We start from the raw sequence: 16812 nt of genomic DNA, 5'->3' as shown, positions 1-16812 counted from the left end.
AAGACAGACACAGACTTCAGAGGATAATTAGAACTGCAGAAAAAACAATTACTACCAACCTCCCTTCCATTGAGGACCTGTATACTGCACGAGTCAAAAAGAGGGCTGTGAAAATATTTACAGACCCCTCACATCCTGGACATAAACTGTTTCAACTCCTACCCTCAAAACAACGCTATAGAGCACTGCACACCAGAACAACTAGACGCAAGAATAGCTTTTTCCCCCAATGCCATCACTCTGCTAAACAAATAATTCCCTCACCACTGTCAAACTAGTTATTAAGTCTGCATTACTATTAATCTTCCCATTGTTCCTATCACCCATCTCCTCCCACTTATGACTGTATGACTGTATGACTGTAACCTTGTCGCTGGTATCCTTAAGATTTATATTGACTGTTCCCTATGACTATCATTAAGTGTTGTACCTTATGATTCTTGACAAATGTATCTTTTCTTTTATGTACACTGAGAACGTATGCACCAAGACAAATACCTTGTGTGCCTAATCACACTTGGCTAATAAAGCATTCTATTCTATTTTATTCAATCTTTTTTAATGAGCACAAAATATCTGCTGGGAGCTATTAAGAAAGACTGAGTCTGCCTTTTGTTTTTAAGAACATGTTTTTCCATTTTTCCTTTGGGGAAATATAATATTCTGCCTTTTAATATCCCCCAAAATATTTCATTCTTCGGGAGGGGGGGGGGCTTCCCACACATATTCCATGTCTAATGGATTTAAGTTTGAATCTATGGCTCCTGGATTAATGTTTTTTGGGCGGGATTTTATTTAATTACTGATATTTATCTCATGGAATTCCTCCTCTTCCCTTCCCCTCCCAATCTTTCTTAGTTTAACTTTAATCCACATTCATAAAAAAGAATTATCTCTGGATCAAAATCTTTTGAATTTAGTAACATTAAATATGAATTTAAAAATTAAATGAGACACAGAAATGTGGTAGGTTTGCCACGAATTTCTAAGAAAAAAATGTTATTTTAAATCTCACTTGGGTAATTTTGCTCTGTTTTATTTCACATTTGAAGAAATAATGTATAAAGAAACAGATATTTCAATGGAACACAATATATAATTATGTCCAGCATTTTTTGTTCAAGAAAATTATTCTCTTTTGAAAATATAAAAATACACTTTAATAGTGTAGGATTGTGCTCTTTAGGCAAAAGGCAGATAGGATAAAATATCTGTGATCACTTTTGTGGATACTGTAATGTTTAAATAATTGCTACATTTTTGACCATATATATTTGACTGATGCTGAGGGAAAACTAGAACTACTCCTTCCTTCCTTCCTTCCTTCCTTCCTTCCTTCCTTCCTTCCTTCCTTCCTTCCTTCCTTCCTTCCTTCCTTCCTCTGGCAATCTCTAGTCTACATATTTAAGTTTTAGAGCTATTTTGAAAAACTAAAATCATAATACCATTTAAGAGTGTGTGTGGTCAGGATGTGTGGCCAGCTCGACATCACTCGGGTCAGGGGCTCCATTTTCGCTGGCAGAGGGCCGGTCCTTTACTGTTTCCAGGCCGGCCCCACGGGCCGGATCTAAGCACCCCGTGGGCTGGATCCGGCCTGTGGGTCTTGAGTTTGATACCTCTGCGCTAGAGCAAACTGGCTCTCGTTATATTTTGCAATTGTGTGACCTTCCATAAATTTACTTAATAGATATATTTACAGGGCTGTAAAGATTACAGGACTTAAAGAATTTAAAAGGAGCACTTTTCAGAGTTTTGCAGCTGTGAAGTACTGGTCTCAAAATATTATAGTAGCGATTGTCCTTTGGAATTCCTATATGGCTGCTTCAAAGACTGTCCTATGTTTGAAAGTACAACCTCACTCCATTTATTGCCCCAGCAGAAATATCTGCAGTTAACCAAATTTCTCATTTAGCATTTTTACATAATGCTTTTTATTAGGTATATCTAGTATGAATACATATTTCAGAAAAACATGTGTCTTTTTCCATTGGTAATTACTCCATTGTTTTATAGATGTTTCACCCTGTGGATGCTGATTGCTATGACAGCTATACAAGGAAATTTGAGTTCAGAAGAAGTGAATGGCAAAACGTTGATGAATTCTGAATCATTTATGAACATAGTAAGTTGAACTCTTAGAATCGTAATCAGTACTCATCCAAGCATGTTAGACAGGATGGGCCGCTTCTACTCCTTTCTTTTAAACACTATCACCTTATAGGATCTAAGAAGTATGTCCTTTCTATGGCAGGCAGCCTCTGCCCTATGCAATGCTCTTCTCCCTGAAATTTGGCAGCCTTCTACCCTCCTAACTTTCTGAAAACTTGGTGTTTTCTTCTAGTGAGGAGACTGCAAGTCCAGAACATAGCAAAGCTGGCTGGGAAATTCTGAGAGTTGAAGTCCATCAGGTTTAAAGTTGCCAAGGTTGGAGACCCCTGCTTTAAAGGATTCACATTGTAGAGAGAATCATCCCCCACAAAAAGAACAACCGGTCCTACAGAAACCAAGCAATTAGCGCAGAAGCCTTAAAATAAAAAGCCTCTCGCAAAGAAAACAAAGCAAAACAACTCCATCACCCAGCTAAGCGAAATAGCCTCAGGCGAGCCGATAAGAGCCTTCCACAACTTGATACATTAAACTGTGAAACCGCAAGAATGCAGCAAGGAGCATCTTCCATGCTTTAGGCTGAGGCAATCAGAACTGATAGGATTAAGCTAGCACATGGGTAGGCAAACTTAAACACTCAAAGGGCCACTTGGACCTGTTTCCCATAAAAAAAAAACAAAAAACACACCAGAGCCACAAAACCTGTGTGGGCATGGCCAACTCGATGTCACTCACTCACCCAGTCACATGACCCCCCTAGCCATGCCTACCCAGCCACAAAACCATTCTGTCTTTCTCCCCCTCTTCCTATCTCCCACTCTCTCCCCCCATGTCTCTCTCCCTCTGTCTCTCTCCCGCTCTTTCCCTTTCTCACCCCTCTCTATGTATCACTCTGTATGTGTCTCTATGTCTCTCTCTCTCCCCCCATCTCTCTCTCTCTGTGTCTTTCCCCCTCCCTTCGGGTGACCGTCCTCCTTGGTCAGGAGGTGAGCAGCTGCTTGATTAGGAGTTCCTCCTGTGGCGTTGTTCTAATCCACTTCGCTAAATTTCTGTCTCTTCTTTCTCCACCTCCGTACCTGGGCAAGAGCCCAGTGTTTGGCTGAGCGGGAGGGGTCTCGTTACCTCACCGTGCCGCTTCTCACAGGAGCTCTTCAGAGTGCATGCTCTCAGCTGTGGCTGAGCCGGGAGCATGCGCACACGTGGAGAGACCCTCCTTAAGCAAGCTGCTGCCCACCCTGCACGCACCTTTCCTGAGCTTCGGCGCTCGCTTGAGGAGGGCCTCCCTGCGCGTGTGCCCGCTCTCGGCTCAGCTGCAGCCGGCCAGGGCATCACGAATGTGGAAGAGCCACACTCAAGGGGCCAAAGAGCCGCATGTGGCTCACGAGCCATGGTTTGCCGACCACTGAGCTAGCATAACACAAAAGCCCACTAAGGTTGCATCCCCTTCCCTTCCCCAAAACTGAGCTTGATCCCTTCATTCCCCAAGGAGACTGGACAGGGAAAATTGATTGACATACCAAAAGACATACCGTTAAACTAATTAAATACCCCATCAGGCATCTCAATCAGGAAATCTCAAAAGGGTATAAAAATCATAATCCTGCTTTTTCATGCCGCCATGCCACTGCCCTTGAGCACGATACCTGTAAAGGATATAGTGCCCAGATTCAGGGTACCAAGTATTTGGGACATGGATCAACGGACACACTTTGTGTTGCAAGTCTTTACTCACGTCCTCCAGGCCCTAGGAATCACCCAAAACCTTTATTCACCCTGGCACTCTTGCTCATTGGTGTCTGTGTGTGTGTGTGTGTGTGTGTGTGTGTGTGTGTGTGTGTGTGTAACAGCAGAGTAGAGGACTGAAGACCCTATCATGCAAACTCTGTCAGGAGACCCACCTCCCATGGTCCCAACCTCTCCCCATAGCATTGTTTCATCTAAGAACAAGACCACACCAAGACCTAGGCATTCGAGCTTCTGTTTGGCTGACCTCCACACTCCTTGGGTTTAGAAAGAGGGAATGTGGTTCTATCTTCCTTTTTTTAAAAAAAACATGTTTTATTTCCAATTTTCTTTTCACACCATACATATTTTGTGGACAGTGCATTGACTGGATCAAATCTTTTTTTAACAACGCTAACAATAATAATACAAATAAGTATGTGTAATCCTAATCTTCCAACTTCAACAATAATATTCTCTTTTTATAATTCTTTATCATTTTCCCCATTAATTCATTTAAACATAACATTTCTTTGCACCATGTATTTGTAATCCCCTACTAAATTACTAATATTTAATATTTTAAGAATTACACATTATTCCACCATAACTTCAATATTCCAAATGTGTAAGATTACTAACTTATTTATTTATCAAATTTTTATACTGTTCTTCTCCCAAAGGGACTCAGGGCGGTGTATAGCCAAGATAAAAACCCGTAATATAAAAGTTAAAAACAATTTAAAATTATTAGATAGTTTGGCCAATCATCTAAAACATAATAATCCATTAAAATAATATTTTAGGCCAGCCCTGCTTGATGGAATAATAGCATTTTAAGGGTGCGGCGGAAGGTACGAAGATCGGAAATCCGACGAATCTCCGGGGGCAGCTCATTCCAGAGGGCAGGTGCTCCCACAGAGAAGGCTCTCCCCCTGGGGGTCGCCAGTCGACACTGTCTAACCGATAGCACCCTGAGGAGCCCCTCTCTGTGGGAGCATACTGGTCGGTGGGAGGCTATCGGAAGCAGAAGGCGGTCTCGTAAATATCCAGGTCTATGCCATGGAGCGCTTTAAAGGTGGCAACCAACACCTTGAATCGCACCCGGAAGACCACTGGGAGCCAGTGCAGCTCACGCAGGAACGTGTTACATGGGAGCACCGAGTCGCCCCAATAATCACCCGTGCGGCTGCATTCTGGACCAGCTGGAGCCTCCGGGTGCTCTTCAAGGGGAGCCCCATGTAGAGAGCATTACAGTAGTCCAGACGGAAAGTGATGAGGGCGTGAGTGACCGTGTGCAAGGCATCCCGGTCCAGAAAGGGGAGCAACTGGTGGATCAGGTGAACCTGATAAAAAGCCCCCCTGGCCACAGCCGTCAGATGTTCTTCTAAATACAGCTGAGAATCCAGGAGGACACCCAAGTTGCGAACCCTTTCTGAGGGGGCCAAGGTCTCACCCCTATAGTCAGTGATGGAACCAACTGACTATGACGGGACGCCGGAAACCACAGCCACTCGGTCTTGGAGGGGTTGAGCCTGAGCTTGTTTCTCCCCATCCAGATCCGGATGGCCTCCAGGCACCGGGTCATCACTTCAAGGGCATCATTGGGGTGGCCCGGGGTGGAAATGTACAGCTGAGTGTCATCAGCGTACTGATGGAAATCCACCCTGAAGCCACGGATGATCCCACCCAGCGGCTTCACATAAATGTTGAACAGGAGAGGCGAGAGGACCGACCCCTGCGGCAACCCACAAACTAGGCGCCTCGGGGTCGACCTCTGCCCCCCTGTCAACACAGACTGCGTACTGTCAGAAAGGAAGGAGGAGAACCACCATAACACGGTGCCCCCCACCCCTAACCCCTCCAACTGACGCAGCATGATACCATGGTCGATGGTATCAAAAGCCGCTGAGAGATCTAATAGGACCAGGACAGAGAAATAAGCAAATATTAACAATATTTAATCAATCCTGGGAATGTATCTCAAAATCCTCACAATTTCTAATCCTTAATATTTTAAATTCAGAATATTACTATTACTGAATCAATACACTGTTGATGTTGATAATACAATTAGATTACCTAATCCTAAATTTCCATCTACTAAACTTAAGTTATTTTTAGTTATAGTAAGTTGTATTATCTGTTAATATATATACTACTATTTTCCCTATTTGAATTTTTCCATTTTATTAATATATTTTCTCATTATCCATCATCTCTTAACCTTTTTGAAATTCCATCATTTATTGACTTTTTAGTCAGCCTTTTATCTCTCTCTCTCTCTTGGAATCTTGTAGCTCTTTTTGATAGATTTGCGCCTACTGAACATTCCCTTTGGGTGCCCTTTGTTTCTTTCTCCTGTATTATTTGAACACCCATCCACAAGACTTCCTCTTTTTTTACGAAAAGAGACTTTTCTTTTTTTCCTCTAAACCTTTCCTTTTTTTAAAAGAGATTTTTCTTTTTCCTGTCTGTTCTATTGTAAACTTTTAAGGAGTTATTTAATTGACTCCTACTTATTAATCCTTTCTCTTCTTTAATTTTAGTTTCTTGCATCTTATTTTGATTTTTCCCTTCCACTGCTTCTTATTTCTCATCTGTTTCCTGAATATCGACTTGCTCTTTCCCTCCCATCGTTGAGTGACTTCTACATTCATTTCTATGTCTTTAGACAATCCCCTTGTCTCCTTATTGTTCTTTAAAGATTCACACACACTTTTTAACATTTATTTTTTATTTTTTTATTTTTATTTATTTTTATATGCTGCCCTTCTCCGGAGACTCAGGGCAGCTTACAATGCGTTAAGCAATAGCCTTCATACTTTTGTATATTTTATACAAAGTCATCTTATTGCCCCCATAAACCGGGTCCTCATTTAACCCACCTTAGAAAGGATGGAAGGCTGAGTCGACCTTGAGCCTGGTGAGAATTGAACTCGCAGTAATTGCAGGCAGCTGGATGTTAAATGCTGCCTTAGTAGGAGGCATTAGCCTCCTACGCCACTCAGGCATATCAAGGATACACCTGAGTGGCATATAAAGAATATTTCTTCGTATGCCTCTATCATCCCCTGTAAATCCATTTTATAACAATTTAATAAAAATTACTCAGTATGTTTCTATAGTTCCAACGTCTCAATATTTAAAAACTCCTGCTTAATATAATTTCATCAATCCCATAATTATACCTCCAAAACCCAGTCTTTAAAATTCTTTAGCGATTTACAGCCCTATAGTTTTCCAATTATATATCTTCCTAATTGTCCAAATGTTAAAGTCTTATTTAACTTTCCTTCTTTTCTCTTTTCTTCTATCACCCTTCTTCTTTTGTCTCGTAGAATGTTCTGTTAAATAACATTAATAGTCCAAATCCAAATTAATCCACTAGATTCCTCCAATCTCTTAGAGCCATAATCCAATAGCTAATTTTAATGAAACTTAGTTATTTGCAGGTTAGTTCCTTTTAGAAATCTTCAGAAGGGGAAAAAAACCTCATTAAGTATTCTCAGATTATCCAAGTCGCCTTCTAAATAAAGTCAAGGTCAGACTGTCTTCCAGAAGTTACTTCTATTCTGTTTATTAGACTTTGTATATTGAGTTTACTTTCACTAAGTATACTGCGGCTATGGTGCTGTAGTACTTCTCTTCTTCCAGTAGATGGCTCTCTTGTTCCCAAATCCAACATTAAACAATCTGTCAAAAACAGCTGATTATATGATAAATCAGGGGGGGAGGTTAAAAATACAAATAAGCAAGACAGTTTCTCCTGAAAATCACCTTTCAAATTATTTAAGCTTTTTTCAGGCTTTCTGTGATTTAAAGCTTCCCTTGGGCTTCTTTTGCTTCTTGATTTTCAGTCTTTTTTATTTTTTTCCTCTGTGTATTTAATCGCCGCCCTCTTAGGCTTGGAAGTTCTCCTTTAAAATCCTTGTACTTAAATCAGGTCTTTAGAGTAAAAGTTGGTAATTATCTCACCCAGTTTCAATGCTCTGTCCACAATCTGCTCCAGCACAAATCTTACAGTCCCAGTTGTCCCAGCTTTGTGACTGCCAAAAATGGCCATCCTCCCTGCTGCCGTTTGGGAGAGCTTGCTTTGGACCTAATGAGGAAATTGCAAGTTCCTCGTGGTCAGCGAAGTGCCTCTCCTTCCTTCACAGCCCCTACAAGGCGGCTATGACCCCATAGGGTCTCCCGACAGTGGTTACCGGTTGGGTTTTGCAAAACTCGGTGGAGCCCAGTATTTTCCAGCCGTTCTCGCAGCAAAGTCAACCGGAAGCCTCTTGGATACTTTGGACTCATGTAAAGCCAGCCGTCCTCAACCACAGCTCAGAACCAACAGCAACACCGAAGGTGTCACCCCTGTGACTCAGAAATTGCCACAGTCACTAATTCAGTCACATGCTTTAAATTAGCAGGCTGCCGAGCTCCCAGGGTCCCCACTTGTCAAAATCTCAGCAATATAACCACATTGAAATGATTCCTTTTTCATACAGCCACCTGGACGGTTGACCATGTTAATGCCTTCACTGCAGAGATGGCAGAGGAAAGACCTTCAGTCTCTAACTCCAGACTGCGATTCAAAATCTTTACTATTATCCAAAACTGAATATATGGCACTAGCGGCCTCACTGGCAGAGGTGCCAGCACTTGCAGTTCACAATTCCAGGAACTTAAACAATCTGGCATGTGCCCTAGCCAAGAGTCTAAATTCTACCTCCCAAGCATTGGATGCCTTAAACCAAGAACTGAGACAGGTCAAAGATGCAACACTTGAAAATCAAGCAGCCATTGATTATCTGCTATTAAGACCCAATCATGGCTGCAAAGAGTTTCACAGTATGTGAAACACAGAACGCATAGAAAATGATATTAGGCACCGAAAGGAATTAGCGCAAAATATCAGGTATGGTATTTTCCCCTTTGAATTATCTGGACTCTTCTCAGGGTTGCCAAACCTCAATGGGCTTATAGTTCTTATCCTGGGGACTGTTACAACAACTGTTGTGGTATTTTTCCTCTGCTGCCTCTGCCAGTGTATTTCTCCATGCCACAAGTGTCACAGAACCTGCCTTTCAACCGTCCCAAAAACCAACGAGAAGGCAATCCAGGTTTCTTTAATGATGAGCCAGACAGACAGCAGGTATTTATGCAGACAGGACCTGAGTTGTGCAAAATACTTGCATTTGGAAAATACAAACATTAGCACAAAATGGGGGAATTATAGAGAGAATCACCGTCTGCCTCCCCAAGAAAAGAAACAACTGGTCCCACAAAAGTTGCCAAGTTGGAGACCCGTGCTTTAAAGGATTCACATTGTAGAGAGAATCACACATACATATGCTCCGAAAAGTTACAACCGTCCCGCAGAAATCAAGCAATTAGCACAGAAGCCTCAATATAAAAAGCCTCTTGCAAAGAAAAGACGCCTGGAGAGTAGTTGGAGGACCAGCCGCTCCGAATCCGACCGAACACTGGTGAGGTCTCATATTAAGACCTACCTAGTGGCGATAAAAGCGGCGAAATCTAGCTATTTTGCCGCTCTTATCGCGTCATCAGATAATCGCCCGGCCGCCCTGTTTAGGGTGACTGGCTCCCTCCTCCATCTGGAAGTGCAGCATGACCCATTGCAGGGCCGAGCTGAGGACTTTGTGCAGTATCTGTATGACAAAATCGCTCAGATTCGGGAAGGGCTGGCCTCTGACTGGGTATGTCCGGACGGGATGACTGAGGCAGGTCTTGAGAGTGTTGTCTGGGGGGAGTTCGATCCTGTAGCTCCCGAGGACATGGACAGGGTCCTGGGATGGCTGAACGCAACCACATGTTTATTGGACCCGTGCCCCTCCTGGTTGGTACTGGCTTCCCGGGAGGTGACACGAGGCTGGCTCCAGAAGATTGTTAACGCTTCTTTGAGTGAGGGGGTCCTGCCGGCCGCTTTGAAAGAAGCGGTTGTGAGGCCCCTCCTCAAGAAGCCCTCTCTGGATCCGGCTGTTTTGGCTAACTATTGTCCAGTCTCCAACCTTCGCTTTGTTGCGAAGGTTGTTGAGAGTGTGGTGGCGCAACAGCTTCCCCGGTACCTGGATGAAGCTGTCTATCTAGACCCGCTCCAGTCCGGCTTCCGGCCTGGGCACAGCACGGAAACGGCATTCATCGCGTTGGTGAATGATCTCTGGAGGGCTCGGGATAGGGGTTGCTCCTCTATCCTGGTCCTGTTAGATCTCTCAGCGGCTTTTGATACCATCGACCATGGTATCATGTTGCACCGGTTGGCGGGGTTGGGGTTGGGGGGCACCGTTTTGCGGTGGTTCTCCTCCTACCTCTCTGACCGGTCGCAATCTGTCTTGACAGGGGGGCAGCGGTCGACTCCGAGGCACCTTGCTTGTGGGGTGCCACAAGGGTCGGTCCTCTCGCCCCTTCTGTTCAACATTTATGTAAAGCCTCTGGGTGAGATCATCCGTGGCTTCGGGGTGCAGTTCCATCAGTACGCTGATGACACCCAGCTGTACATCTCCACCCCAGGCCACCCCAATGATGCCCTTGAAGTGATGTCCCAGTGCCTGGAGGCCATGTGGGCCTGGATGGGGAGAAACAGGCTCCGACTCAACCCCTCCAAGACCGAGTGGCTGTGGCTTCCGGCGTCCCAATATAGCCAGTTGACGCCATCGCTGGCTATTGGGGGCGAATCACTCACCCCCACAGAGAGGGCTCGTAACTTGGGCGTCCTCCTGGACACACGGCTGTCTTTAGAAGATCATTTGATGGCCATGGCCAGGGGGGCTTTTTATCAGGTCCGCCTGATACGCCAGCTACACCCGTTTCTAGATCGGGACTCCCTACGCACAGTCACTCAGGCACTCATCACTTCCCGCCTGGACTACTGCAACGCTCTCTACATGGGGCTCCCCCTGGGGTGCACTCGGAGGCTCCAGCTGGTCCAGAACGCGGCCGCGCGGGAGATTATGGGGCGACGAGGTGCTCCCATGTAACACCTCTCCTGCGCGAGCTGCACTGGCTCCCGGTGGTCTTCCGGGTGCGCTTCAAGGTGTTGGTGACCACCTTTAAAGCGCTCCATGGCTTAGGGCCGGGGTACTTACGAGACCGCCTTCTGCCACCAATAGCCTCCCACCGGCCAGTACGCTCGCACAGAGTGGGCCTCCTCAGGGTGCCGTCCGCCAGACAATGTCGGCTGACGACTCCCGGGGGAGAGCCTTCTCTGTGGTGGTGCCCACCCTCTGGAACAACCTCCCCCCAGAGATACGTACAATAACAGACCTCCGGATTTTTCGTCGGGCCCTGAAAACCCATTTATTTCAACTAGCTGGGCTGGCTTGAGTTAAATTTTAAATTGATTTTAAATTGGGTTATTTTAATTTACGGCCAAAATATTTAATTATTTTAAACTGCTTTTAAATTTTGTATGTATTGTCTTTTACTTTGGCTGTTCACCGCCCTGAGTCCTATTTGGAGAAGGGTGGTATAGAAATAAGAACAAATAAAATAAATAAATAAATAAAAAACTCTATTGCTCAGCTAAGTGAAATAGCCTCAGGTGAGCTGATAAGAGCCTTCTGCAAGTTGATACATTGTAGCTGTTAAAAAGGGAAACTGTGAAACTGCAGGAATGCAGCAAGGAGCGGCTTCCCTGCTTTAAACTGAGGCAATCAGAACTGATAGGATTAAGTTAGCAGAACACAAAAGCCCACTAAAGTTGCATCACACTCCCTTCCCCGAGGTCGAGCTTGACCACTTCCTTCCCCAGGGGAAATTGACATACCAAAAGACACACTGTTAAATTAATCAAATACCCCAACAGGCATCTCAATCACGGAAGCTCAGAAGGGTATACAAATCAGCATACTCACCTCCTGGTCAGCCATCTGGCCCGGGACCCAATTTTGTTGTCACTGCAGTCCTCTGGCTTTTCTGTAGCTAGTTTCCAAGTCACTCATTCCGTTCTCATATTGTCCTGGCTTTAGGGAACTGAAGATGTTCTTCTCACAACATATTAGCAAGCCAAATAAATATTTTATCAAAGAAACAAGGAGGTGTGACAATACTTTTTTAACCTATTCGATGCAGTTTAAAGGTTGAAATTTTCAGGTTCAGTTCCACCCATAAGTAAGATGACATGAAGCTTGCATTCCAGACCATCTTAAATATTCTGCCTCATGTTAAATATTCTTGGTTAAGCAGTCTTGTTGTCTGAGGAGTTAGCAACACTTGAGTGCTTCTGAGCCTTGAAGTTAATTCAGGTTTGGAGGGCAGATTACTAGGCAGACTAAGAAGTCATAAAGCGTCTCAAAAGGAGGCAATGCCAAATTTCTTCTTAATTGCTGCCAGGATTATATATAGGGTATGGTCAAAAAAAGTCAAGATGGCAGTCACAACAGTGGTTCAAAGCTCTGCTATGCAAGATACATAAAAAAATAGTTTGATTACAGGCCATCATCTTGATTTTTTCCCCTGACTATGGACATCCCAAGTGTTTTTAAATTAAATTATTTTCCTCATCAATTCAGCCATGATTTAAGTATTTTTCTGATGTAATAATTTCCTAGATAATTTCTGGCTTGTCCCATGTATTGTATGTTCATTGTACCACAATCCATTCTACATTATAGATTTGTCTTTCAATCTTTACAGAGTGAAAGAATCAGATATTGGGGATATTGTTGTGAAGAATACGATATCCTTACAGAAGATGGCTATTACCTAAATGTGAACAGAATTCCGGGAGGTAAAAAAAAAAAAAAAAAAGCAGAAACAAAAATTTAGGGTCTGGGTACTTCTTGGGAAACAGAGCAGGGGTGTTTATTTACATCAACCTCTCTTCATGTATTCCTTGAAGAAAAACAGTATCGAAATGTCACTTCCCATCCAACACAGTTTTATACAATTCTGATTCTAAAGGTAAAGGTAAAGGTTCCCCTCACACATATGTGCTAGTCGTTCCCAACTCTAGGGGGCGGTGCTCATGTCCGTTTCAAAGCCGAAGAGCCAGCACTGTCCGAAGACATCTCTGTGGTCATGTGGCCGGATGACTAAACACCAAAGGTGCATGAAACACTGTTAACTTCCCACCAAAGGAGGTCCCTATTTTTCTACTTGCATTTTTTACGTGCTTTCAAACTGCTAGGTTGGCAGAAGCTGGGACAAGTAATGGGAGCTCACCTCGTTACGTGGCACTAGGGATTTGAACCGCTGAACTGCCGACCTTTCAATCTACAAGCTCAGCATCTTACCCACTGAGCCACTGTGTCCCTATTCTGATTCTATGAACCTTATTATTAAAAATCTGACATAAGAAATTCTTTTTTTTTCAGGCAATAAGTCTGCTATATTATTAATGCATGCACTAACTATGGAGGGTAGTGTGTGGATATCAAATTTACCCCACCAGAGCCTGGGCTTCATACTAGCAGATGCTGGATATGATGTGTGGATTGGAAATAGCAGAGGAAACTTCTGGTCTAGAAGACACAAACACCTTTCAGTTAACGAAACAGAATTTTGGAATTTCAGGTTAGTATTTAAAATGTACTGAAGTTGGTTATCAGTCAATTTATTACTCAACCAATTAATCAATTCGAAGGTCAATTAAAGAATGCCCTGTGCAAATAATCAGAAATTCAGGCAGTTCAGGTGATTATAGGTTTATTGCATGCTAAAGCTCTCTAAGAGAATCTGAATTACTCTGACAGTCAAAGCAAATAGGTGGTAGATAAGAATCGATGTAAATAAAATAAATAAAATTTTATGTAGAGACCTTAACTGTTCCTTTAGTCATCAAGAAACAAATATTTGTAATCTTCAACATACTCTTGTTTGTTTCCATGGCTGGCATCAATGAAGCAGTGACAAGCTTTTGGGCTGAACAGTGTGGTATAGAAAACCAGATCACGACCATTCAGCCCAAAAGTTCTTCATCCTTTTCCTTAACAATGGGTTAATTGTGGTTTAATTGGCCAGGAGGAACAAGAGTCAAGGAAGCCTGTATCTTTTCTTGCATTCTATTACATACTATAGTGATTGCTAACTTACAATTTTATTCAAACTTTTTTCATTGCAGTTAGCAATTAGCTGACATAAAAAGCATTTCTATTTTCTCTTCATCCAGATCGATTTGTTATTTGCATATTCTGTTGGTTAAATATACTTGTTAATGATTTGCAAAGGGGAAAGCCATAGCACATGATGGGATGTATTGATAAATAGTTTTTTCCCAACTTCCGGTTTGTCTGCCTCCGACGAAAGACGGTCCCTTTTTTAGGACCGCCAGCCCCGCTGCCTGTAGAGCCACTTCGACTCCAAGAAGTGGCTTGAAAACTCCCAAATCTGAAGGATTGGAGGAGGAGAGCGAGCAAGGAGCAGGTTGAGCCCCTGTGAGCCCCCAGAAAATCGCTACTGGGGAGGAAACAGGCGCGGCTCCCTTTCAACTTGCTGAGACTCCGGACGGCGTGGGACGACTCTGCTTTCCGCAGAGCAAGTCGGCTGCAGCAACCATCCAAACTAAATGAAATCAACTTTAATAATTAGCGGAAACAACAACTTGAACCCTCAAATCTGGAAATTGCAAGTATTACTGTTTTTGTGACTTTCTGATTTAAGTAAAAGTACGAGTGAGTGAAAGTGGCTTGAAAAAAAATGGCGCCCGGCTTCAGCGTTAACAAGCTGAGAGTGAGAGTGGATTTGTAAAGTTACTTTAACCAGCTACAAAGTTGCGCTGCCTGTAACAAGGAGGAACAGGAGAAGAAGAAAAATTCTTTTTAAAATAAGCTTGAGCTTGCTTCAGTCTAATTCTACCCCCAATTTGATTAAACCTGGGGGATTTTTTTAGAGGACTTTGTGGTGGTGGAAAAGGAAAAAGGATCTCCTTTTTCAGAAAAGCTAATCTACGTGGCAGAATGGCTTCTAAGAAACAGGAAGGAAAGGCAGCAGGGGTGGGGATCCCCCACACATAAACCTGAACAGCCACTTCCTCCTGGTCAGCAGAGTCAGAAAAACGATTTTGATTTTGAAAGTTTAAAAGAATTTATTACTCAGGCTCTGGATGATAAATTTCAAAAATCTCAACAGGAAATTAAGCAGGAAATTAATGAAATTAAAAATGTGGTGAAAGAGAATTATGGCAAGGTGACTAATAAAATATCGAATGTGGTGTCTGGCCTGTCAGAAATTATTATTAAAGTGGATTCCAAACTGGAAGAATTTAAATCAGAAGTCAATGTTAAAATAAAGGATACTGACTATAAAATTTCTGATGTTGATAATAAAATGCAGAGAGTTGAAAACGAAATTACGATGATGCAATTCTGGTCCATGGAATTCGCCATAAGGCTTAGAGGTATTAAAGAGAATGATAGACAAGATTTGAGACAGATTTGTGCTGATGCTCTGGCTGTGCTGTTAAAAATTAATCCTGAAGAGATTTTTTACAAAATAGACAAAATTTACAGAGTGAACTCGTGGGTGGCCAGACAAAGACAATTGCCTAGAGATGTGGTGATATATTTTACAGATAGAAGAATAAGAAATGATATTTTGCAAAAATCTTTTCTCTCCTCTGTGCAAGTGGAGGGAGCTCAAATTGGAATTTATAAAGAACTACCACCTAAGATGTTAAAAGATAGAAAAGACTTTGGTTTTATAGTGAATGAATTGAAAAAACAACAAATACCATTTCGGTGGGATGCCCCAACTGGCATAATTCTGAAGTACAATGGAGAAAGATATCGATTGAATACTGTTGAGAAGGCGGAACACTTCTACTCTACTGTTTTTAAAGAGAGATCACCATTCCCATGTACATCTACATTGCTGGAGATAAAGGAGAGTGACAAGGAAAAGCAACCTCAGCGAGAGATGGAAGAGCAGTTTAAGCAGGTGGAGCCAGTGGAAATGCAGGGTGCTACAGGAGGTTTTCTGGAGGAGCCCCTGTTAGAATCTTCTCCAATTTTGTCCACAAGAGATGAGGCTTTGGACCTGGCTCGGATGGCTGAAGCCAAAGACCAGCATATAACTCGTGCAATTTCTAAGCAACTTAAAGAAAAGCAACAACAGCTCCAATACAAAAAGGGAGCTAAGAGCACTACACAAGGAAGTGAAGCCATGGGGGGAGCAAAACCGAAGATTTCGGAAGATATTCGGCAATTCTGCTCGTCACTTCAAAAAGGTGTAGATGACAATTAAGTTTTTATCTTGGAATGTGAATGGACTGAATTCACCACAGAAAAGGAAGAAGTTATTTACATATTTGAGACAATTTAATAATGATATAATTTGTTTACAAGAAACCCATCTCAGAACACAAGATCAAAAATACTTGATAAACTCAAAATTAGGAACACATTTTATAGCTTCAACTTCGGAAAAAAAGAATGGTGTGGTCATTTATGTGAATAAAAGACTGTCAGCTAAAATTATAGAAGCAGATGAAGGTGGCAGGTTTATAGCAATTGAATTGCATACGGTAAATGGCCAAATTCTTCTGATTGGAATTTATGCTCCTAACCAACAACAGAATCATTTTTATAAAACTTTGCATACTAAAATATTGCAATGGGATTATAGATCTATTTTAATTATGGGAGATTGGAATGGAGTAATTGATTCCAAATTAGATAAAAAGAGTCTGGCGAAGTCAAGGATTAGATTACCACAGACTTTTTTTGACATGAAAGAAGATTTGGAATTAAAAGATATTTGGAGAATACATAATTCAAAAGAATTGGACTATACTTTTTTTTCTGATAGACATAGATCCTTTTCTAGGATTGACTTTATTTTGTTATCAGATGATCTACTTGTTAAGACAAAAAGAACAAAGATTTTTCCAAGAACTCTAACAGACCATAGCCCAGTATGGATAGAAATTGAGATGGGAAAGACTGAGAGAAGATCTTGGAGATTAAATGAAAACTTGTTTAGATATGAAAAAAACATAATAGAACTTAAAAAGCAGATGAAAGGATTTTTTGAAATAAA

The 16812-nt window shown here is 42.3% G+C and overlaps 1 pseudogene across 1 annotated transcript in view; it reads left to right on the top strand.

Moving 5' to 3' along the window:
• The first annotated feature begins 1924 nt into the window (after positions 1-1924).
• Positions 1925-16812, top strand: part of LOC132709224 (lipase member M-like) — a 38424-nt pseudogene continuing 23536 nt past the window's right edge. Inside the window, exons 1-3 of the transcript XR_015728544.1 lie at positions 1925-2122; positions 12472-12565; positions 13152-13350. The product of XR_015728544.1 is annotated as a lipase member M-like (transcript). The remainder of the gene's footprint in view (positions 2123-12471; positions 12566-13151; positions 13351-16812) is intronic.

This window comes from Pantherophis guttatus, chromosome 6 (assembly GCF_059756535.1).
Source record: "Pantherophis guttatus breed Tessera chromosome 6, ASM5975653v1, whole genome shotgun sequence".
Taxonomy (NCBI): domain Eukaryota; kingdom Metazoa; phylum Chordata; class Lepidosauria; order Squamata; family Colubridae; genus Pantherophis; species Pantherophis guttatus.
The sequence above is the reverse complement of the archived record's forward strand: the minus strand, read 5'-3'. Positions and strand labels throughout refer to the sequence as shown.